Raw genomic sequence first — 25723 nt, forward strand, 5'->3', positions numbered from 1 at the left:
ATGTTTATATAGCTCTCAGTATAAATGTGGGGGATAGGAGCGCAGTTTTGATATGTGGATATACTCTGTAACAGTGAAGTCTAGGCTTTTAGCTTAGCCATCACACAATTAGATATACAAATTTGACTTACTGTATGCATTATATTTGTGACACAGCATAGCATTTGATACCTTCATTTTCTAAGTTGTATCAATTTGTATACAGACTTAATAGTTGTCATAAAACAGAATTCTAAAATTTGGGCTTATATAAATATCATTTTAGCCAGCTGTACAGTGACAAAAATTATAAATGCCAATTTGTAGAATAAATAAATAAGCAAATTAATTAATTAATTAATAAGCAAAACTAAAACCAGAAACAGAAAGAAAAGGAATGTGAGGTGATAAACACATGTAACATTCCATTCAATGAATTTTTTGTGTACTTGCTAAAATATTAGACTAAATAATATCCTATATATAATATAAGTAATATTCTAATACCGGTTAGAATAAAGTTAAGAAACAGTCAAAATAACTAATCCATAATAGATAAGTTATTAAAACTATTTTCTCACTTTATTCTTCTGTACATTAAAGACATTTTTTGGAAGAGAGTTTGATTAAGTAAAACAACCAACATCCATTTTGGGTTTACTACTCTGAATTTTCATAGTGCATAAATTTAACCAAAAGTACAGCTATAATGAAACAAATAGAAAACTAACAGCAAGATGGCAGTTTTAAATAAAGTCATATTAATAATTATATGCAATTAGACTAAAAATCAGAATGACAAAGATTTTCAGTCTGGATAAAAAATAAGGCTGAAATACATGCTATTTTCAGAAGATAAATACTTAACATTTGAAGTCATAGCTAGCGTGAAACTAAAATTATGAGATTAAATATGCCATGTAAATCATAATAATCAGAAATCTATAGTGGTTCTATTAATACATAATCTTCAGGACAAGGAAAATGAATTAAAAGATGTTTATATAAGAAAAGCATCAATTAATCATGGTAACGTAACAATCCTAAATGTCTGTGCATCTAGTAACAGAACTTCAAAATCAATGAATAAAAAAAACTGAAAGGAGAAATACAAAAGTGCACAATCACAGCTGAAAGTTTTAACACCACTATCTCAGTAATTAACAAGAAAATAGAGAGAAAATCAGTAAAAATATGAACAAATTGAAAAATACTATTGACCAACTTGGATTAAATGAACACTTATAGGAACTATAAACAAAAATATTTATCAAAAAGTAGAATTTTCAGATATACATAGAGTGTTCTGCAAGAAAAACTATATTCTCAGTTCAAAAGAAGTTTCAAAAAATGAAAAATAACGTTTTTTCTGACCAAACATAATTAATTATAAATAAAATTAACGGTATTTAGAAAATCTTGAATGTTTGAAAGAAAAAAAATATTCTAAGCCAAAGAAGAAACACAAAATGCATTAGAAAATATTTTAAAATAACGATACTAACATACCAAAATCTTTGTGATGCAGCTAAAAAAGTGTTTACTGTTTTAGCTATATCTTGTATCTTGTATAATATTTGTATTTGGTGTATTTGTATCTTGTATCTTTGTAATATTTGTATCTTGTATCTCAATACATATATTTGTATATGTATTTGTATCTTGTATCTCAAATGTTTATATAAGATAATAAATAATTGAAATCAATGATGTGATCTACATTAAGAAGCTAGAAAAGAAGGACAAATAGAAGATAGAAATGAACTTTAAAAAAGAATAGTTTTCAAGAACATGGAAAACAAATAGAAAAATAAATAGAATTATACTGCAAATCTACATCCTCGGTAGATTGTTGAATTCTAACATACAGCTAAGGGAAAACATTTGTATTTATTTATATATTTTTTAGAGATAAAGTCTCACTCTGTAACTCGGGCTAGAATGCAATGGCATTATTTTGGCTCACTGTAGCCTCAACTTTCTAGGCTCAAGCGTTCCTTCTACCTAAGCTTCCCGAGTAGCTAGGATTACAAGTCTGCACCACCATGGCTGGTCTCAAACTCCTGGCCTCAAGTGATCCTCCTGCCTCAGCTTCCTAAAGTGCTGGGATTACAGATGTGAGCCACCATGCCCAGCCTCTAAGGAAGAAATAATACTAATTTTTACACAGGTCCTTTCAGAGAAAGGAGGAGGAGGAAATACTTTCCTATTAATTTTTTGAGGCCAACAGAACTTTGAAACCATAACAAGACAAAAATACTACAAAAAATACAAACAAAAATAATATATAAAAAAGTTTTATAAATACAGTATTTAAAAACTGAATGAAATAACATATAAATAGAATAACTCAGGATGAACAGGTAAAATTTGTCATAGGAATGCAGCATTGGTTTAATACTTGAAAGTGAATGAGTATAATTCAATACATTAACAAAATCAATGAGCACATGTATATAATCACCCCAATGTAGTCAGAAAATGGATTTGATAAAATTCAACCCATATTTATAATGAAAATTCTCAGCAAGCTAGGAAAAGGAGGAAATTCAACAATCTGACCAAGGGCACTTACAAGTAATTTATAGCTAGCATCACATTAATGGTAAAAAACTATATATATATTTTCCTAACCTTTGGAAAAAGACAAAGATGTCTACTATCACACACGATTGATGGAAATCAATCTTGAACATCAGAACTAATGTGAAAGATTTACATTACATGATTGAAAGATTTATTAAAGTCTAGGTATGGTGGCTCACACTTTGTATTCTCAACACTTTGGGAGACTGAGACAGGTGAATCACTTGAGCCAAGGAGTCCAGACCAGCCTGGGCAACATGGTGAAACCCCATTTCTGAAAAAAAAAAAAAAAAAAAAAAATTAGCCAGGCATGGTGGCATGCACCTGTAGTTCCAGCTACTCAGGAGGCTGAGATGGGAGGATTGCTTGAGCCTGGGAATTTGAGACTGCACTGAGCAGTGATCATGCCACTGTACTCCCACTTGAGCAATAGAGGGAGACCCGATCTCAGAGAAAAAAAAAAAAAGATTTATTATAAGGCAACGTTAATCAGGACAGTGTGGTACTGGCTTGATACTCAAATCAATGGAATATAATAAAGGGTATAGAAATTGATTTAGTATTAGATAATCAAATAATTTTTGACAAGGATGTCAATGCAGTGCAAAGAAGAGAAAAGTCAATACCATGGTATTTGAGCAATTACAAAGGAAGAAATATAAAGCTCCAATAAGTACATGGACAATTCTCAATGCTATTGGTCATGAAGAAAATTAAAATGGAACCATGATTAGATACCACTATACGTCCACTAGAACGACTAAACTTAAAATGGCTCACAATATTAAGAATTAGTAAGATGCAAAACAATTGGAATTCTCATAGCTGGGTAGTGAGAGTGTAAAATAGGACAACCATTTTGCATATTAAGCATTTTCTCATAAAGTTAGTTATACATTAAACTTATAATCTAGTCATTCTACTTCTAGATATTTACCAAAGAGAAAAAAAGACATATGTACACAAAAACATGTAAAAGAAAGGCTAATAGAAAAATTGTAAAATAATCATATATTGAATACTGATCTGCAACACAAAGAGACAAACTTGTAGTATGTGCAATAAAATGAATGAACAAGTTATCACACCGAAGAGAGAAAAAGACTAACTTTGGAGTAGAAACGCCCGACAAATGGTATCTTAGACAGGTGATCAAGGTCAACATTAATAATAAATAATTTGATAGTTTGCATGCTTGGTATGATATAATGAAAATGGCACTTTTCCTCTCTCGTCTTTCTACCCCAAACCCACAACTCTATTCTAATTATGAGAAAAACATCAGACAAATCCCAGCTGAGGAAATTCTACAAAATATCATATCAATAATTTTCAAACTTATCAAGTTTATCAAAAACCAAAGAAGTTCCAAGAACTTCCATAACTCAGAGCATGTAATGACTAAAAGTAGTGTCTTATGCTTGATGCAATCCTAGAACAGCTAAAGGACATTAGGTAAACCGTAAAGAAATCTGAATAAAGAATGGGCTTTACTTAGTAATAGTGTATCAGTATTGGTTCATTCATTGCAACAAATGCACCATACTAACGTGAGACTTTAATAATAAGGGAAACTGAATATGGGTCTCTCTGTGTTATCTCAATTTTTTTTAAGTCTAATATTTTTTAAAAGTAAATATTTTTTTAAAAAATTATGATGAATTAAAAGCTGGACACACAGGTGTACATACTGTACAATTAACTTGTAGTATGTTTTAAAACAGACTACACTAATATATGATGAAAAGAGGAATCAGAGCAGTGGTCGCCTCTTGGGAAGAGTAGTATAGATTGACTCCATTCAGGAGAATCTTCTGGAGTGGAAAAAATGTTCTGTATCTTGATAGGGATGAAAGTGATATGGATTTAATCATTTTCAAAATGTATTGAATTGTGCATTGAAAATCTTTGCATTTAATGTTGGAATAAAAAAAGAATGTAAAAGAAAAAGTTACTGAGGCCCAATAGTGAAGTATTCAAAAATCTACCTTCTTTCTGATTTACTTGTCCATCTGAAATGAGAGCAGAATTTTTCTTTTTTTTTTTTTCTTTTTTTGCAGCTCTTTGCCTTGTGAAATCTTTGCACAAAAGCTGCTTGGTAAGTACAAAGGCTCATTGTGACTGTACAGGATGACTCACTGCCAATTGAACTTTTAAATACGGAACTTTACTCCAAAATTTTACCTTCCTTTGTTTCTTGATCTGAATACATGTGGAATGAACTCTTTCTGTAATCAGGATAAAATTTTCCCATTGCTATTATTCTCCAAGTCATACTCTTTGCCCAACTTTACTTATGTTTTCTTACCACTCTGTTACTCAAATGTCCTTATAGTTGTTCACATTTTTGTTCATATGAAACAACTATTGTGTTGCATGTTGCACTCCAAAGCCCTTATTTTTACATACCTCCTATTGAGAGGTGACAGCCTGCTGGCAGTCCTCACAGCCTTCGCTCGCTTTCTGCGCCTCCTCTGCCTGGGCCCCCACTTTGGCGGCACTTGAGGAGCCCTTCAGCCCACCGCTGCACTATGGGAGCCCGTTTCTGGGCTGGCCAAGGCCAGAGCCGGCTCCCTCAGCTTGCAGGGAGGTGTGGAGAGAGAAGCGCCAGCGGGAATCGGGGCTGCACGCCGCGCTTGCGCGCCAGCTGGAGTTCCGGGTGGGCGTGGGCTTGGCGGGCCGCGCACTGGGAGCAGCTTTCCGCCCGGCGGGCCCCGGGCAATGAGGGGCTTATCACCCGGGCCAGTGGCTGCAGAGGGTGTACTGGGTCACCCAGCAGTGCCAGCCCACCGGCGCTGCACTCAATTTCTCACCGAGCCTTAGCTGCCTTCCTGCGGGGCAGGGCTCGGTACCTGCAGCCCGCCATGCCTGAGCCTCCCGCCCCCTCCATGGGCTCCTGTGCGGCCCGAGCCTCCGCGACAAGCGCCACCCCCTGCTCCAGGGCGCCCAGTCCCATCGACCACCCAAGAGCTGAGGAGTGCGAGCGCAGGGTGCAGGACTGGCAGGCAGCTCCACCTGCAGCCCCGGTGCGGGATCCACTGGGTGAAGCCAGCTGGGCTCCTGAGTCTGGTGGGGACGTGGAGAACCTTTATGTCTAGCTCAGGGATTGTAAATACACCATACTGCACTCTGTATCTAGCTCCAGTTTGTAAACACACCAATCAGCACCCTGTGTCTAGCTCAGGGTTTGTGAATGCACCAATCGACACTCTGTATCTAGCTACTCTGGTGGGGCCTTGGAGAACCTTTGTGTGGACACTCTGTATCTAACTAATCTGGTGGGGACGTGAAGAACCTTTGTGTCTAGCTCAGGGATTGTAAACGCACCAATCAGCACCCTGTCAAAACAGACAACTCGGCTCTGCCAATCAGCAGGACATGGATGGGGCCAGATAAGAACGAAAGCTGGGTGCCCGAGCTAGCAGTGGCAAGCCGCTCGGGTCCCCTTCCACACTGTGGAAGCTTTGTTCCTTCGCTCTTTGCAATAAATCTTGCTGCTGCTCAGTCTTTGGGTCCACACTGCTTTTATGAGCTGTAATACATACGGCGAAGGTCTGCAGCTTCACTCCTGAAGCCAGCGAGACCAGGAGCCCACCGGGAGGAACGAACAACTCCAGAGGCACCACCTTAAGAGCTGTAACACTCACTACGAAGGTCTGCAGCTTCACTCCTGAGCCAGCGAGACCACGAACCCACCAGAAGGAAGAAACTCCGAACACATCTGAACATCAGAAGGAGCAAACTCCGGACGCGCAGACTTTAAGAACTGTAACACTCACCGCGAGGGTCCACGGCTTTATTCTTGAAGTCAGTGAGACCAAGAACCCACCAATTCCGGACACACTATGGACGCATCTTATCATCATTTGTTGTTCCTTCTCTTTCATAGTTTAGGTCTCCATTCTAATGGGAAAACAAAAAGAAATCGAAGGACAGAAGAGGAGAAAACAGAAATAAAGAGGGAATGAGAGAGAGTGAAGAATGAAGAGAAGGTATCACACTGAAAGAGAAAGAGGGCCCATGACTCAATCAGGGTCCCCTAAACAGTCTAATGAAACTTAAGCTATCACTACGACGGCACTTTTAAACTAAATCATGCCTGCTCTTCCCACTTAAGATCTCTCCCCCTAAATTTAACCCTACGTGGAGACATTAAAGACATATTTATATAGGTTTATAATAAATAAAAATATGATATATAATTTAAAGGTGGCATCTTTTTACAGTTGCAATGAACTCCATGATTTAATTTTTCTTTAACTTAATCTATACTACCTCATTTTGTAAATATCTGTTTTAAGGTAATGTAAAGATTTGAGACACAAAACATCCAAGGCAAGCTACAAGTGTATACCCCATGGCCTTGAACAGAGCTTGCTCATGTAGGATTTTAGTTTTACAATTTTCTGATTGAGAATAGTTGTTGTGCAATACATACATAGAATAGTAATTCAATGAGAATTAGTATACAGCAACTATAATTAAAATTGTCCTGAAAATAATTGCTTCTCTTTACTGATTCCAAATGCATATATTGTTATTTCAATGACAAAATATCACTAAGAACTTTAAATATAATTTTCTGTGCAAAGTGCAAAGTGCCACTTAATAAACAGTTATAGTTAATAGAATGTCCAGCAACTGAGAATTTGCTCCATTTATTTTCTCACCAAGGACGTGATGAGTGTTGAAGATATTCATGGAACTATGCTAAATGATGTTGATTCTAGGAGAGGAACTGAGCTCCGTGTAGAGATGGTCACACAAAAACAGCAACAAAATAAATGGAATCAAATGGGTGAAAGCATTTCAGGAAAATAGAGAAATTATTAATTACAGAAGAATTATCCTCAGTGAGAAGTTAATGAACATTGATCAAATATATAATAAATAAGCATAGAAATACAAAGAAGTGTCCAATTAAATAAACCAAAACAGAGCAAAATTTCCAAATACTGTGTTGTCATGGAGGCAAAAAGAGCAGTGCAAGGTCATCTAAGAAAATTTTGTCCAACACAAAGTGGAGAAGAACTTAAATATAGATTGATCTGACAAATGGACTGACAAGACTGATTCAGGTCAACAGTCTCCAGCTTGTCACTGAAATAAAAATATTGGGACCACTTTGTCAATTATGGATGTCAAATTGATGTAAAATAGAAAAAGAGCAAGTATGAAAGAGACCACAAAGAAGAGTACACTCTAGCTTTCTCTGTGAGAGATAACAAAATTTGAATTAGTAATCCCTAAGATACTTTCCCCAAGACCATAACTAATGTTCATGACCATATGAAAATAGGGCTTCCGACATTTTAGCCAAATGGTCTCTTCATGGATGCAGGCAAAAACTCTACATCTTAAATATGTTGGAATGATCATTGAGAACTTCTTCACAGGTTTGATTGAAGCACAGACTACTATTGCTGGCTGCTAAATCAGGTATAGAATAAAGCAAAAAAAAAAAAAAAGATACCTTGCTCTAAGGAATTATTAGGTAAATATTCACCACAGCCCAGGAATGTATTATATAATAGGTAGCTGGAAGAAAAAGAGAACATAGGTAGTAAGGAGACATTCTAAAAAAGAAATATCAAGATGTAGGTGGAGAGTGTTGGAGAAAAAAATATGAGGCCTGATCCTAAAGCATGAACACTGTAAATAAAATGGTGGTATAGGGAGAGGGAAGGCAAGAGGAAGATACTTCAGGCAGGATGTACACCATAAACACAACAGAGATTTATACTACAAAGTAAGTATATTCCAAATATGGACTCTTGGGAAGTCAGATAGAAGAACTCACTGATCTGCAGAAGAATATTGTTAGAAAATAGGGAAAGATAATAATATAAACTAGACATTATTCCAAGCTCATATTGTAGATGAAAAAACTAAGACACAAAGAGTTTAAATTTGCTTGCTTGTTCAACTTGCTGGAGATACCGTAGCTAGTAAAACTCAAAATTGACTATAGACAAAGTGGCTCCAAAATTTATCTCCTAACTACTGTATTATACTTAATCTCCATATTTGATAGGTAGAGTGCTAAGTTCACCATCTACGTGTAACAAGTTTTCCAGACCTATATGACACAGTAAAAACTATTTGTGACCAATAAGAAAATATTCTTTCTGTGAATAGCCTTACTCATCCTGTTAGTCTGTGCCCTGTACTCTGAGATGCACAACAAGAAATAGTGAAACTTCCAAAAGGTTGAAAAGGTAAACTCAAATTCATCTCATTACCCTAGGGAGAGCATTCTGCCCTAAAAGTAAACATGAATCTTGATCAAGCACTCAACTGAAAAAATGGCACAGATTATCTTTGTTTAATTAGCTACTACCAAGTTAGAGTCAGAAGGAAGAGAATGGCCAATGAGAAACTGCCGTTTGAATAATCTCAGCTTATAGTTTAGAGGGAAAGTTTAAAGAAGAAAGGAAATAAACAAAATTCTATTATTATCCTCACATTGACTTAACTCCAAAACTGTGCCATTAACACTCATAAAAGCATTGAGTTTAGCCCACAAATTGTATCATGCGGTTTGTCACAGAGGGAAATCATGTGCAAAGAGGAGGTGTCAAATAAACTCAAGCTGCCTGGGAGAACCTTTAAGTGTAATTTCTTCTAGGTTTCTATTGGGGTATTTAACCTGCTTTGGGAAAATGCCACTCATGCTTATTATTGCAGTCTTTCTGGCCACAGAGGCTCCAGCTCACGCTCCCACAGGGATTGCACAGTGAGCCCCATTTTTCAAGCGATTTCTGACTCAGTCATAAAAATTGGATCTGGGCGCAAGCTTGTCCCAATTGTGGTGCACTTTCTAGCTTGTTTGTTATAACCAGATGTATTTAAATTTTGTTCAGCTGCTTTTGAAGATGGAAGGAAAATGATATTTTCTGCTTTTCAGATGAATTTTGGCAATACTGGGAATCTGAAGGGAGTGTGATTTTAAAATTAAACATGAACTTTTAGATTCTATTAAGAGCATACTTTTGATCTGAGGCCACTGCCAATGGGCATTTCTATTAGCAAGCAAACAGAAAATAAAACCCAGTGGAAATCATCCAGTTAAAAGGGAGCTGATAATTCAGTTCCATCCTAGGCCTTATGCTAATAGTCAGCCAATTGTGGAATTCTGTGACCTCCATGGGAGATGCATTCTGGCTCTGTGGAACATCAGATTGGGAGTTTGGGCCTAGACACAATTTTGGCTAGAAATTGAGAGGCAGGCACAATGGGAAGGGAAATTTTGATCACATAATAAATATATGGAAGGAAAAAAAGAGACAAGACAAATTCAACCAACAGATATTTCTGAGAGCCTACTATGTGTCCAAAATACTGATGAAAGCTTCTTCAGAGAGTGGCCATAAATATTGCAAAAGACGTGTAACAATGCAAACATGAAAGAGATGGCTGGAAACCAGAAATGTGTCAATGTGTGCTGCAAATAAGTGCCCAGGGACAGAGGGCTTATGTTACTGTGGAAAAGATGCCATGCAGGGGCTCCCTGACATCATTTTTCCTTTGTGCAGCAGGGGAAATTTGAACTAGTCCCTGGAGGATTTGGCAAGAAGAGAAAGGAGACCTGCATGAAGAGAGTTACAGAACAGAGTGAGGATAGGATATGCAAGGTGCTTTCAGAGGACCATAGTAGCAAGACCAGATGGAGTAGATGATGGATGGTCTCAGATGCCAGAATAAGGCTTATCAGCTTTATTTTAAAGTAGTATTTAAACAGTTAATGAGGGCTTTTTTAACAGACTAGAAAGAAGTTTAAAATAATGTTTTAAGGTGGGCGCGGTGGTTCACGCCTGTAATCCCACCACTTTGGGAGGCTGAGGCGGGTGGATCTTGAGGTCAGGAGATCGAGACCAGCCTGGCCAGCATGATGAAACCCTGTCTCTACTAAAAATACAAACATTAGCCTGGCATGGTGCAGTGCACTTGTAGTCCCAGCTACTCAGGAGGCTGAGGCAGGAGAATTGCCTGAATCCAGGAGGCAGAGGTTGCAGTGAGTTGAGATCACTCCACGGCACCCCAGCCTGGGCAACAGAGTGAGACTCTGTCTCAAAGTAATAATAATAATAATAATAATAATAATAATAATAGTATCTGGCTTTAGGAACCAGAAAGAATTATTTTAAGACTAGACTATAGGAAGCAGGAAAACACTTCAATTAATAAGGTCTAAACTTTTGTGGTTATCAGAAAAAGAAATAGGAGGGAAAAACAGCTTGGACTCAGTGTCTTATTTTGTGTGAGCAATGGGAGGAAGGATGAAGAGAACTGGTAGGTAAGATAAGAAAACACTGAAGGACGTGGTGCCCCAAAGTTCCTCACTTTAAGGTAAGGTTCTTCTGTCTTAAACTTCAGGCTGTGGGTCTTTCCTGCCTGGCAACCTCAACGTAGGCACCAAAGTTAGGGGTAGGGTATACATCCTCATTCTTGTGTTTTGAAGGAGAGGGAAAATGGAAGATTGCCTCCTAGAGCAGGGATCTCAAACCCCCCGGGCTGTGGACCGATACTGGTACCCCTTCATGGCCTATTAGGAACCAGGCCATGCAGCAGGAGGTGGGTAGCAGGTGAGGTGAGCTAGGGAAGCTTCATCGGCATTTACAGCTACTCCCCATTACTCACATTACCACCTGAGCTCTGCTTTCTGTCAGATCAGGGGAGGCATTAGATTCTCATAGGAGCGTGACCTCTATCGTGTATTGCACGGGCAACAGATCTAGGTTTTGCACTACTTAAGAGAATCTAATGCCTGATGATCCGTCACTGCCTCCCATCACCCCCAGATGGGAATCACCCCCAAACCATTCCCCCATCCCAGTCCATGGAAAATTTGTCTTTTATAAAACTGATCCCTGGTGCCAAAAAGGTTGGGGACTACTGTCCTAGAGAATAATTTGATCTATAGTGGGGACAGAGTTGGCTACATAACTTCCATTATCTTATTCTTCACTATCAGTGTGCTCCCATCTTTCTTTTGCTAAGCAAAAAGAGTAAAAACAACAACATTGATAATAACAACTTATTTTCCTAAACTCCTTTGGTAATAAAGAGGTCAGTGAAATCTAAATGACAAGCACTGAGTGGGAAGTTCAAAAAATCTCCTAGAGGAGTTTACTTCTTTGAAAGAAGGTCATTGTTTTTTTTTTCTTCATACCTGCTTTCTCCTCCTTGCTGTCTGGAACACAGTTATGATGGCTGAAGGTCCAGCAGCCCTATTTTGACCATAAGGAAATTAAAAATGAAAATCATGAACAAAGATGACAGGAAAACAACGTAACTCCAAACACACCATATCTACCTGGGCTGCCTACCTCTAAACTTTATGTGAGAGTCTCCCTCAAAGAAAATAAATCTCTGCTTTTATTTTGAGTTCTTATCAGAATCTCAATTCATTCCTAACGGATACAAAGAGAAAGAAACATTAATTAATCACAGATATCTTGAAGATGTAAAACTTTTCTTGATTATGTTTTCTGTGATTAGGAACTGCTTAGAAATACATTAAATATGGTTAGTAAAAATGATTTTGTCCCTAGACCTAGTAAACAAGACACTCAGCAAGTATTCAGAAAATGTTTGTTGAATAAACCTGCAGATAGGTGAATAAATCAACAAATTTGCCAGCAGCTGGGAGTAATGGCTAATGCTTGTAACCCCAGTGCTTTGAGACGCCAAAGTGGGAGGATCAATTGAGGCCAGGAGTTTGACATCAGCCTGGGCATAGGGAGACCCTGTCTCTTCAAAAAACTAAAAAAATTAGCCAGGCATGGTGGTGGCACATACTTGTAGTGCTAGCTCCTTGGGTGAGTGAGGCGTGAGGATTGTTTGAGCTCAGGAATTTGAGATTACAGTGAGCCATGATCAGACCACTGAACTCCAGCCTGAGTGACAGAGTGAGACCCTGCCTCTAAAATAAATAAATAAATAAATAAATAAATAAATAAATAAATAAATAAATAGATAGATAGATAGATAGATAGATAGATAGATAGATAGATAGATAACTTACCATTTATTTTGTCCCAGTGTGATTAATTTCATCTTTCCTTTTCCAGATATTTGGCATTGACATCCTTGCATCTCATCTCTATTATTATTGATAGCAAAAAAGACTCACATTAGCCAAATAATGTTTATTTTTACCTCTTTAATATCTTAGTACCTTGTGGGCAGGTTAATTTATTGGAGATAATCATATTAAAAGATGTTGAAAATAGGTAGACAAAAATCAATGCCTAGAAAGTCTAAGTGAGTACAAATATACTAAATATTTAAGGAATAATTACAAATCCATAAGGGAAATGCCTTTACAAAAATAGAAAAAAAATTAAAGATTTGAATGGTGAAGTAACACAGAATGGTGCTCAGCTTCACATACTATTAAACGTCACAAAAAGGGAAAAATAATTACTATTTTCACTAAACAGGTTAAAAAATATCAAAAAGTTGGTCTGGAGAGGGAAACATACATTCTCACTTATGTTATGTTGGTGGGAATACAATTTGGTGTGACTGTTCTGGACAATGTAGCAGTAACATCTATCAGTACTGAAAATACATGTACCCACAGAGCTAGTAATTCCATTCAAAGGGACTTATTGTATAAATATATTTGCACATACTAACAGAAATGTACATACAATAATGTTTGTTATTAACAGTTTAAAAAGGGGCATATATATATATATTTTCACAGAGGAGCTCTTTATAATGATCTACATTTCATAATGTAAACTTTTTATTTATATTATAAAATAGTAAGGGGACTAAAAATAATCTGGATCTTTATGCACTAAGATGGAATGAGCCACAGGACACAATAGTTAAGAAAAGTGATGGACAGCTTTTGTGTATGTATGCTTGTACATTTATCTGTTTTTAGTATTATACATAAAGCAATCATGTTGGTTAATGTTCTTTATCTTCCTAAGGTCGCAAACTGGAATTCTACCCTTGAGCAAGTTATTTAGTAGATTTTGTCAACTAGAGGAGGGTATTAGAATGGTTCAATGCAATTTACCCCCATTAGTAGAGAAGGAAATTAAAGTTATCTTTTACCCTGACACCATTCTATCACTTTCCTTTGGGGCCCATTGCACAGTAATGTTTAATACCTGAGCTAGGAATTCAGTCCAAAAGTAGGTCCTAGTAATATGAAGAAGCAAGCTCTAGTTACTCTGATGAATACTTTATCTGGTTCATGGGAAAATTAAATTTTCCTTGCCCTTGGGCTGATCAGATCAGGCTCATGAGATGTTGTGTATCTTCTTCAGCCAAAACACCAACAAGGTTATTGGTCATTAAATTATCCACTCCATAGTCCAGCATTGTTATTTGATTTAAAGATGTCCTACAGTAGTGAATCCCACAGACCTATTATCACTATATTTAAGGTTATTGCCTTTAATTTGTTTCAAATTTGCCAGCCTTTCTGCATTGCCTCTAGTTCCTTTTTCTTTCTTGCTGTACCAAAGTACAATAGAATGGAATATATGTGAATTTTCTGTTCTTCTGTGCTGTCAGTTTGCTTGTTACTTTGCTGGAGTGCTAATGATGCCACATTTCATTATCTCGAATGTTCTCTCACACTGTCCCAAGTTCTCTTATTTTAGTCTAGGATATCCATCATTTGGAAGATAACTTTAAAGTTTACTCTGGACCTCCTCCAGGTTAGATAGTTCATGACAATGACAAATATCTACAATGATGTGTGACCTCGAAAATGACTGACATTTTAATTTTGCTTGGATGATCTAAAATGCCAAAAGGCACAAATACGATCTAGAAATTTCATACAACCCTGGCAATATTTTTACTGATTTTTTTTCTATAGATGAAGTTTTAAGAGATAAAATGACATAGGAGGAAGATGGAAGGAAATAAATAAACAGGCTTTGGAGTGAGGAAGTACTGGTTTTGAAACCCAGAACTGCTACTTACTAATTGTATCACCTTGGATAAATTATATTGATTCTCTGAGCTTTAGTTCACTCTGTAAAATGAGTATAATGATGAATACTCAACAATTTGTTCAACCTAACACATAACGAGTATTCAATACATTTAGATCTTATTATTTAAATAGAGAGTCAATTTACTTTTAAGTATATTTATATACTTATCTATATACTTGATCCGGAAAACCCCACAAAATTATACAAATCAAGAAGTTCAAATCTTCATGTTCACTTTAAGAACATTCATGAAACTGCCCAGGACATCAAGGTTATGCTTATATGAAAAGCCACCAAGTATCTGAAAGATGTTATGAGGTTGATGCAAAAGTAATTGCAGTTTTTGCCATTAAAAGTAATGCCCTTGCCACAATTACCAACCTTACAATCATGGAGTTGGGAGGTGTGCCCAGGCCAACCAGTCGGGCTGGACACATGGTCGGTGGCCCAAAAAGATTGCTGAATTTTAGATGCGCATGCTTAAATCATGCAGAGAGTAATGCTAAACTTGAGTTTAAATATATTATAGATTCTCTGATCATTGAGCATACCCAGGTGAATAAAGCACCTAAGATGATCTGCCAGACTTACAGATCTCATGGTTGGATTAACCCATACATGAACTCACCCTACCGCATCTGGATGATCTTTACTGAAAAGGAGCAAATTGTTCTTAAACCAGAGAGGAGATTTCACAAAGGAAAATACACCCTAGAAGAAATTGAAGAAACAAAACTTATGGCATGGGAATAAATTCAGCTTAAAATAAATGCAATTAAAAGTGAAAAAGAAAAAAAAAAAAAAGAAAGATCACTTCTGCTATTTAAACCCGGAATCTTGTTTGACTCAACCATTGAGTAACTAGGAAATCTTCCGGTTTCTCATATGTTAAATTGAAATGTTGAACAAGAAGTTCCCTAAGGTTCTTTGCAGTTGAATCATTCATGATTTAACAATATGTGGCCTTTCTAGGTGCTTCTTCACTTCTTCCCTCATTAGTCTGTCAATGAGTATAAATAGTATGTTTATCTATTTATCCTTGGGCAATCTCTGTTTTTTCTCCCCTTCACTAAATTATGAAATCGCTTCCTAGTTCTTGATTTGCTGGGGGTATGCTGGTAAATGGTCAACAACTAGTATTCCACCAAAAAAAAAAACAAAAAAAAAGACTCCTGATTTGTAGATTTGTAGCATTTGCTAATTGTTGTGGTGTAAACACTCCCATATATGGTTTATTTGTTTAATGCTATCAGTGTGACTTTTCTGAAAGTGGAGATAAAAGAGAAGAGCATTAAGGCACCATTGTAATCTCACATACAGATACAAGAGACAGTATACATAACAGCAGAGATAATATAAAATGTAGTAATTATAAAGTGATACATTTTGGGTATTGATTACTTTGTTTTTAGTATTGTTTATTCAAGTGTATGCTTCTATGATTTAATTTTTAATAAGGGCTGGGTTAAAAAGTCTGCTTGGAAAATTTCTGAAAACTTAATTCATCTTTGTAAGGTGGTATGAGCTGACTCCAGCACATCATTGGTACTTACTTCTGAAGTTTAATTTGAAAGAAACTCTCTTATTGGAAGATAGAGAATATTATACCTTCCAGTTACCAGAGTTTTGAAAGGTTGGCTGAGCTTCCAACCACCATGTCTCCAACGCAACTGTAGGGAAGAAAAAAGAGAATTGGTATATTACATAGTTTCATGTTAACTATTTGCAATGATGTTTGTGCTAGATATAATTAATAAGTATTTTAACTTTAAATGTATATGTGTGTATATCTATATAATACATATATTGTTCATCAATTGGTGATTTATAAAATTTAAAAAATGTTCTTATTGTCTGTACATTTTAATTGCTTGTGAAGCTAAAAATCTGAGAGTCATAGACATGGGAACTCTTTGTCAATGAAGTAGAAACATTTACATGCATTTCTGAAGGTAACCAGTAACTATTGAAAGAAATTATGATTTTTACAAACTGCTACAAACTGTCAGAAAAAGGATTGTAATTAGGACAATGGCCAAGATGATCAAGTTCTGTGTGATAAATTATTTGTTATAAATGCCTAATTCTGAGGCTATTGCCTCACCTGTTATGAAAAATCTGTATAGCTACAGATGGGCATTTTGAAGAACAAAAAACAGACCATAAAACATTCAAACTCTCAATGTCAGATCTAAAGGCAAGAATAAAATTAACATACAATTTGCATATCAGTGGTAGGTAAAAAAGAGCAACGTTGGTCTAAAGTAAATCAAAGGAATAATACCAATATTATCATAAAAGTAGGTTTTTACAAAACCTGTAAATGGACCCATAGGTTGATAAAATTGACGGTATGTTGCTCAAAGTTGCCTCATGAATGAATTTGAGGCATTCTCCCGGAGTTGTGCTATTTCTGAAGAAAAAAGAAACCAGATTCATGTGGACACAATCATTGTAATAAATAACAAGGTAGGTGTGGCAACTGGAGGAAGGGTGGCAGATAAGCAAGAAGCTCACAGTTGATTAATTGAAAATGGCTTCCCTAGGAACATGATAGGCTACTAAAAAGAATATTTCTCAATTTACATAAATAAAGAAATCAAGAATGGATGGTCAGGAAAGTGAAGGCAGCCACCCAAGAAAAAAAATCCTAACTGTATGGCCAGGCACAGTGGCTCATGCTTGTAATCCTAGAACTTTGGGAGGCCGAGGTAGGCAGATCACCTGAGGTCAGGAGTTCGAATCCAGCCTGTCCAACATAGTGAAACCTTGTCTCTATTAAAAATACAAAAAGTAGTCAGATGTGGAGGTACATGCCTGTAATCCCAGCTACTTGGGAGGCTGAGGCAGGAGAATTGCTTGAACGGGAGGTGGAGGTTGCATTGAGCCAATATCGTGCCACTGTACTCCAGCCTGGGTGACTGAGCCAGACTTTGTCTCAAAAAAAAAAAAAATCCTAATTGTATATCTGTTTCTGAACTTAACTCAATTTTCAGACCTAAAACCTATAGATTGAGAGAAAAGCAGGGAAAAGCAGAATTCTTATGAGAAGGGACACTGTACTATCACAAGAAGTATATGTGAAAATGATACTCTTATTTGTCACCAAAAAAGATCTATGAACATTTATGCAAGTAACCATACATGCACTGATGGAGGGGAAAACCGAAACATTTTTAAGATGATTGATTATAAGATATAATCTGTCATCAATACACAGATACTCAAAGCCTTATCATGCCCTTAACACATGATTATGGTAGGGTCAATTGGGGACCACATAATAAGTAGAATGCTGGAACAAGTTTGGCTCACAATGATTCCACTGGATCCATGGATCCACCCAATGGTCATTTCTCTTGTCCTTAAACATGTAGTTGAAATATACATAGCTTTTGGAAGAACACCTATATTATTTCTTTGGCTTGTAGGATAAAAGCTATCATAATAGCGAAGTTCATGTGAAAGTCTCTAATACTGTTTTTCTCCAGGACCACATGGTAAATCAAAAATAATATTACTTAATTGTGGGAGAGATGGCACACTTAAAGAACTGAAGTACATGTGTGTAAAATCTGGCTACTGCAAAAACAGAGAGATACTAAAGGGGGATATTAGACTGCTTCAAACTCAATGAAGTAGTATTCCCAAATGCAGCTGATGTGCTTATGTAGTATTTTTGCTCAGGTACATGGTTTGGTATCATTGAACTAGTGTAAGCATTCTTTTCCATTCCTGTCATAAGGGAGGATTATAAATATTTGGCATTCATATGGGGCAGAGAACAATTTACATCTTTCTCCAAATTCCAATAAAAATTCTATTTATAAAAACAGGTGTCAGACCGGATATAGCCCCTCAGATGCAGTTTTTCAATTCCTCATCTAGTGACCAGGATGGGAAGGGAGGTAAATCCTGAGAGTTTGTGTGCTTCATGCATTGTTTTTCAAGGAAAAGTGATGTGTATGTGTATGGGAGAGAGGAAGAGGGGAGGATACCAACCATTAATAGGGAAGACGAGACCGCTTTTGTAGTCCCAAATGATTCAGGAGAATCTGGAGATTTATAAATTTATGATCGCATTAACACAGATGCACAGATGTCCTCTTCCCATGTCTGTTTCTCAATCAGGGCACATCAGACTTCTATGGGCTGCAAATTTATTCTTCTCTGGAGCTCTGTTACAATTCTGCTTGAGACCTGGGCCTGCTTCTCCCCTTCTTTGCCCTCTGTTTGCAAGAGATGAGTTCTTTTATATCATACCAATTTTATAACATACCCCCTGATTTTCATCCTTAGTCTTTAATGGATAATTAATCATCTTCCACCACGCATTGATTTTCACCAAATCATCCATTGCCCAACAAGGGCACTTAAACTCTATTGTGCTTAGAATGGTTACTTTCCCTCAAATTATCAAAGGTACTTTACATTACCCTAGGCTACGCATTTGCGCCCACCACTTTGCCATTCCATTTTAGTGCCCATGAAAGATTTGACAATTGTACGGTTACTACATGACAGTGACTATCAATGCTCTACCTTCCATCAGTGGTCACGTATTCATTGCTAGCTGGTTAGTGGAGAATTCTACTATAAAATTCCGTTTTATGCTTCATTTTCATGGACCACCTTTACAGTAACCATTGCAACTAGGAATTCCTTAGGAAGCTGGCTCTGCAATAGAAATTTGCATTTTTTTTTTTTTTTTTTGAGACAGAATCTGGCTCTGTCACCCAGGCTGGAGTGAAGTGGAGCAACCCCAGCTCACTGCAAACTCCGCCTCCGGGGTTCACGCCATTCTCCTGCCTCAGCCTCCCGAGTAGCTGAGACTACAGGCACCCGCCACAACACCTGGCTAATTTTTTGCATTTTTAGTAGAGACAGGGTTTCATCGTGCTAGCCAGGATGGTCTCCATCTCCTGACCTCGTGAGCCACCGCGCCCGTCGGAAATTTGCATGTTAAAATTTGTTCTGAATTAGAGCAAGAGGGCCAGACTCTCTGACTTCTACATTGACCAGTCATTGAGTGCAGGATGTCCCTTGGCAGAGAATAAGACTTTGAGTAAGTTGAGTCTGTTTGGCAACAGGTAGTTTCTGAGAGGGGAGGCTTTAGTCACTAGCAATCAGTCATCAACTTTCCTAGTAGCTGGGACAGTAAGTCCTAAAAGTCGGAGTGAAGGATGGAAGGTGGATGGCACAACACAGCGTCTACTACAGGGTGTTATTATGGAAGAGGCAGTGATGCAGAGGATCTTTGTCTTGTGAATGTATAGAGTTTCAAAGGTTAAGATGATAAAGCTCACAAACAAAAGTCAAGGGACAAGAAAGACAAAATTATAGAAAAGGGATAGCAAATGGCCCATTCATTTGGTAGAATCATAATTAGATACATACATACGTTGCAGCTGTAAAAGTTGAGACTACTCATATCCATTCATAAAGGGCTATGTGAAGCCAGACTAAGCAGTTTGAAATATTTAGTCTGTCTCTTTCTTATATAGACATTTCTCCCACGTTGTCAATTTCATGGGATCAAGACCAGAACTAGAGTGAGGCAAGTAAGCCACTTACAGTACACAATTTAAGGAGGCACTCATTTCTAGATACAACAATGTGGTGCGAAAATTTGCAAGTATCTCTCTCTCTTTGGCACCACTGAACAGACCAATCTATTTTTTACTAAAAAAAGAAAATATTTTTTCTTTGAAATTTAACTTGTGATTAATAATCCATCAATCAGAATGATGCTTATCATAGAAGAGTGGGAAGGGAATTATTACTTCTGTGTAATCCACCCAGTTGATACTTCCTTAATCACATAATTTTGGGAGACCATCACCATTAACAATGAATCATCATCTTCTGCCCCTCTTTGTTCTGTTTCTATTGTTTCTGGCAGTCATTCAAAAGGACATTCTTTAAACACTGCTAGGCCAGTAGAGTAATAATATACAACCAATTAGGAATGCTAAAAAAATCATAGAAATTGCTTTAAACAGTCTACCTGTTGGAAGCCAGCTTTTTCCATGCTTTCTCCAATACCTCATCACTTTAAGAAAATGAAACTTGAAAGCTAGTCACAAGAATGATCTTGCTCTTGATTTTCACATTTACAGAACTTCAGTGGTTTGAATAGAGTATTTTCTTTAAAAAACCGAGGAGAGGCAAACAGATGAAAACATCATCAGACCACTGATTCCAACTTTAGCTACTTAATAAAATGCATTAATTAACATAGACTTTAGGTATTAAAAGCAATCTAACTTTGAGCATACATTTCCAAGGAAATATAGCACAAGATAAATTAAAAATATATGGCATCAGCATATACACTAAGGTTAGAATTATTGACACAATCAGATTATTTCAATCCATTATATTATGCATGTAGGCTTATTAACCATATTGAAGATACCTCATTGCTAATTTGATTTGAAGACGTAGAATCAGTCCCTGCCTAATATGAACAGAAAATATGAAGTTTAAGTAGCAATCATGCCAAGGCAACCTTATACAATATCAACTAGGAAATCCTTCAGTGAACTTTGTGATGCATGTGCCGTTATACCATACAAAACAGGGACTGGTGAAGGCAGAGAGCCACAACCTGGAAGTATTTAGCACATAGGGTCCAGTTTATGTCCCAGATATTCTCTGCCAGGGAGAATTGGTGACTCCTGTTAAGTTTAAACTTCTCAAACTGGTGTACACAGACAGCTATGTCAGAGTGGATATGTGAACCAACAGAATAAACATAGGCCAACTTCCTAGGGCTTTCCATTTTTAGCATTAAAAATTTAAGAAAGTGAACTGAGAAGCAATTTTAAACATTCTTATATTACAACAAACACCAATATATTATGGAATAAAATGCAAGATATGCATGAATTTATAAGATAAAACGGGAGACTTCAAAGAAATTTCACACTTGCTATGGGCCATTTCAGTCTAGATCTCAGAGCCCTAGGCACACATGTCATTTTCTCTGTGCTGATAGGGATAAATCGTTGAACAAAAAATTGAAGTTCTTTCTAATACAGGTTTGTTCTGTGGAATCTTTCTGAGTCCATTGGCATTTGGAGGAGGGGAATTAAGTGTTACCATTGAGATGGACAGTCTACTTAGTGAGATTTCTAATAATTTCAGGCTGAAACATTATAAGAGACTTAGCAAAAGGTATGACATTCTAATTTATCCCCAAATGAATGGCAAAGTAAGTCCTAACAATGGTGTGAGCTACAAAACCTCTAATAAACCCAAAGTGCCTGAAAAAAGAGGTGTCCCTGTTCACTCTGCCTCTGAAATAGTGAGGAAAAGAATCCCAGGTGCAGGGTGGCAGACTCAGATTAGGAGTTGAAAATTAAAGGGTACTCTTTCAAAGAGAGCATACATTTCCTACAAATTTATTACTTTTTATACCAGAAGTAAGAGATGAGCTGTCAAATCCTAGTTACAGAGCAACACTTCTGTCAAGATTAGGTATTGACAAACAGCTCACAGGCCACATCTGACCCACTGCCCACTTTTGTCTATTTCACAAGCTGAATGGTTTTTACATTTTTAAATGATTGGGGAAAAAATTAAAATGACTTATTGACATGTAAAAATTATCTGATTTTTTTTTTTTTTTTTTTTTCTGAGACAGAGTCTAGCTCTGTCACCCAGGCTGGAGTCCAGTGGTGCCATCTCAGCTCACTGCAACCTCCACCTCCCAGGTTCAAGTGATTCTCTTGCCTCAGCCTGAAAGTAGCTGGGATTACAGGCACCTGCCACCATGCCCAGATAATTTTTGTATTTTTAGTAGAGTTGGGGTTTCACTGTGTTGGCCAGGCTAGTCTCGAACTCCTGAACTTGTGATCTGCCCGCCTTGGCCTCCCAAAGTGCTGGGATTACAGGCGTGAGCCACCATGCCTGGCAAATTATCTGAAATTTAAGTTTCGTTGTCAAAGTCTTATTAAAACACAGTCACACCTATTCGTTTAATGTATTGTGATGGATGCCTTGTGCTACAACAGCATAGTTGAGTAGTCAAAGCGAAGCCTAAAATAGCTATTATCCTGCCCTTCACAAAAGCTTCTCAACCCCTGGTTGAGTCTCGTAACTTCATGTATGGTCCTAGGACCAATAGCGTTGGTACCACATGGATGATTGTTAGAAATGTAGAATCTCGGTCACAATTCTATCTCTCCCAAATAAGACTTTGCATCTTAGCGAGTTTCATCATTAGTTCTTATGTACAGTAAAGTTCTGGAATCATGCCCTGGGCCATAAAGACCTTGGAAAGATACATGCTTTAACTGGCTAAAGAAAAAGAGAGGAAGAGAACTGAGTCTTAGATCAAGACCACATAAACTAACACTTTCCATGGTCCCTGAAAATAAACATAGATCCACAGTCATTTTTTTTGCTCAAGAAAAAGTTTATTGAATAAATATATAGCATGCACAGCAGATGATCAAACTTGTTATGATTTCTCCATCCCAAGATTTTGGTCTTTCAGGAAGTTTCTTCACTGAAATAAGATTCCATGAGGTCACCTGAGTACTAGGGTATCAGTGTGCTGAAATATAACTCTGATGAGAAGTGTCTGAATTCCATTAGCCAAGTAGCCTCAGTTTGGTCATATCAAAGAGTCTGTTTGAGACTTAGTATATATAGACTGCACTGAGTTTTGTGTTGCCACAAAACTCTTTCGTTGTTGTCTTTGTATCTTAATGCCCTCTCCAGCCCCAACAAACACACATTCAAAGATACACACACACGCATGTGCACGCACACACACACACATCCTGTGGTAAATTGGACAGTTTCCACAATTCATCTTGCTTTGTATACTATCTATGAAAAGAGAAGTGAAAACTCATGTTTATTAGCTGTAGTCATAAAAAGGATTTAAAAATGAGGTGCACTCTTCTGTTTTCTTTTCTTTTTTTTTTTTTTTTTGAGACAGAGTTTCCCTCTGTCGCCCAGGCTGGAGTGCAGTGGCGCTATCTTGGCTCACCGCAAGCTCTGCCTCCTGGGTTCAAGCGATTCTTCTGCCTCAGCTTCCCAAGTAGCTGGGACTACAGGCACCCACCACCACACCTGGCTAAATTTTGTATTTTTAGTAGAGATGGGGTTTCACCGTATTGGCCAGGCTGGTCTCGAACTCCTGACCTTGTGATCCGCCCACCTCAGCCTCCCAAAGTGCTGGGATTACAGGCGTGAGCCACCACGCCTGGCCTATTTTCTCTAACTGAAACTGTAGACATGAGTGGTCAGAAAACAACAAAACTAAGGGAGACAACTGTAAACACAAGCGGACTGACAGCTGTCAGTGAGAAAAGGAATTTGTACAGTGTTGTCGAGATTCAAAACTACTACTCATGTATTTGTTGCTGGGGGTGAACAAATCCATGCAATGGAATGTATGTGAACTCCTTAATTTAGCAGAGCCAAAACTGTCACCACAACTCTGAGGTAAATTGTAACAATAATAGCAAACTTTCTTTGTGATACAGACTTCTGAGTTTTCCCCAACCATCACTAGTGCTTTAGAAATAATCTAGTAACATCTTGCTGTTGATTTGTAAATATAGACCTACTTAAACTCACACTTGCACTGAACACTGTGCTGAATAAATTACAGACATTAGCTCATTTAATTCCTACAACCCAATGCCTGGTAAGATAAGCATCATTTTCTCTATTATAGAGAGGTGGTAAATGACCTTCAAAAAGATTCAATTACTTGCCCAAGTCACATGATGTTATAAGAAATGCCAGACTTTAACCGCCTACTATTTCCACCTCATTATATTGTTAAAGGTGTTGGGTCTCTGACCAGAGATTTCATTTAAATATCAAGAAGTAAGCCCTCAATACCCTATTGTTTCTAATTAATTTGCACAAAGTCTTAGCCTTATGAATTCTCTAGGTACCAATATCATTTTAGAGCTAACCGGAACAAACTCATAATACCAAAACCACATTGGGAAGCTTCGTCTACCCTACTTGGGCACACTTAAGATTGATGTGTACCATTTTTTCTTCTCTCTCTAGACAATAAGCAGAGACCATTTGTTACAAAATATTTACATGTATGTACAAGCTTCAAAATAGAGATCTGTTGAATATTGGGTGAAAGTACAAACAAAATGCTCACCAAATATAAGGCTTAATGTGTTGTAATTTTTCACTAACAAAAAGTACATTCATATGTGATGCTAACCTGTGTGGGAGATAAAAACTTGCAGGAGCAATAATAAACCAAGCTTTTTTCAATACTAGAAGGACTAAAAGTTTCAACATATGTCTTGTACCTTTCTTATACATACCAGACGTGATGGATCCCTTCACTATTTCACCTTTTACCCTGAATCATGAAAATTAACAAGTCAGTTGCTAAAAAGCCTTAATTCTCTTGCTCATAGAGCTGGGAAGACCTTCTTGTCCATTCTTTCTGTTCAGTGATCGTTTGTCTTTTGTAAAGCCTGGTAATTTGAATACCAGGACAAGATAAAACAGTCATCATCATTCCGTTGAACATGGATTGCCAAATATTCGCTCTTTTGGAAACATGTATCAGCGGCTCTATGACAGGTAATTTGTGCTGTTTAAACGCAAGTCCCTGCAACCTCTTTCCAAATTCCATAGAACACCTTTAATTTATGATAAGGTGAGGTGTTGGGGAAAAAAATCATCATCAAGATGGCAGATTGAATCACAAATGAAAGTTAGAGTAGTTCTGAATACTGTTAAAAATAAAATGTGTAAACAACTTAAAAACATGAAATGGACGAATGCAAATTGTATTTCAGTTTTCTCAAAAAAAAAAACTTGCAATGATTGAATGAGATAATACAATCAAAGCATTTAAAGTGACTGGTGCATAATAAGTGCTCAGTAAATGTTAGTAATGGTTTAAAAATTATTAGTTGCATTCAAGAACACACTTTATTTTGGCCAACAGTTTTCATCAAATATTAATGACTTTCTGTATAATACAGTGGCTTTAGAAAGTGGAAATTGGACTGCTGTAGGCTGACTAACATGGAAATGACAGGCAGATATATTCACAGCACTCAGTTGTGAAAGTCATGCTCCCTCATGGGGCCTTTCATGGGACATCTACCCTGAGGACACAGAGTTTGAATGTCCTTCGCTCCCAGTGGGAGTCCCATTTCTAGGACACAGTGGCCTGT

The 25723-nt window shown here is 37.1% G+C and overlaps 1 pseudogene; it reads left to right on the plus strand.

Moving 5' to 3' along the window:
• The window catches only part of LOC116467796 (large ribosomal subunit protein uL22-like), a 124433-nt pseudogene extending 109143 nt beyond the window's left edge, over nucleotides 1-15290 (plus strand).
• Nucleotides 15291-25723: the final 10433 nt, after the last annotated feature.

This window comes from Hylobates moloch, unplaced genomic scaffold (assembly GCF_009828535.3).
Source record: "Hylobates moloch isolate HMO894 unplaced genomic scaffold, HMol_V3 SCAFFOLD_5, whole genome shotgun sequence".
Lineage (NCBI taxonomy): Eukaryota > Metazoa > Chordata > Mammalia > Primates > Hylobatidae > Hylobates > Hylobates moloch.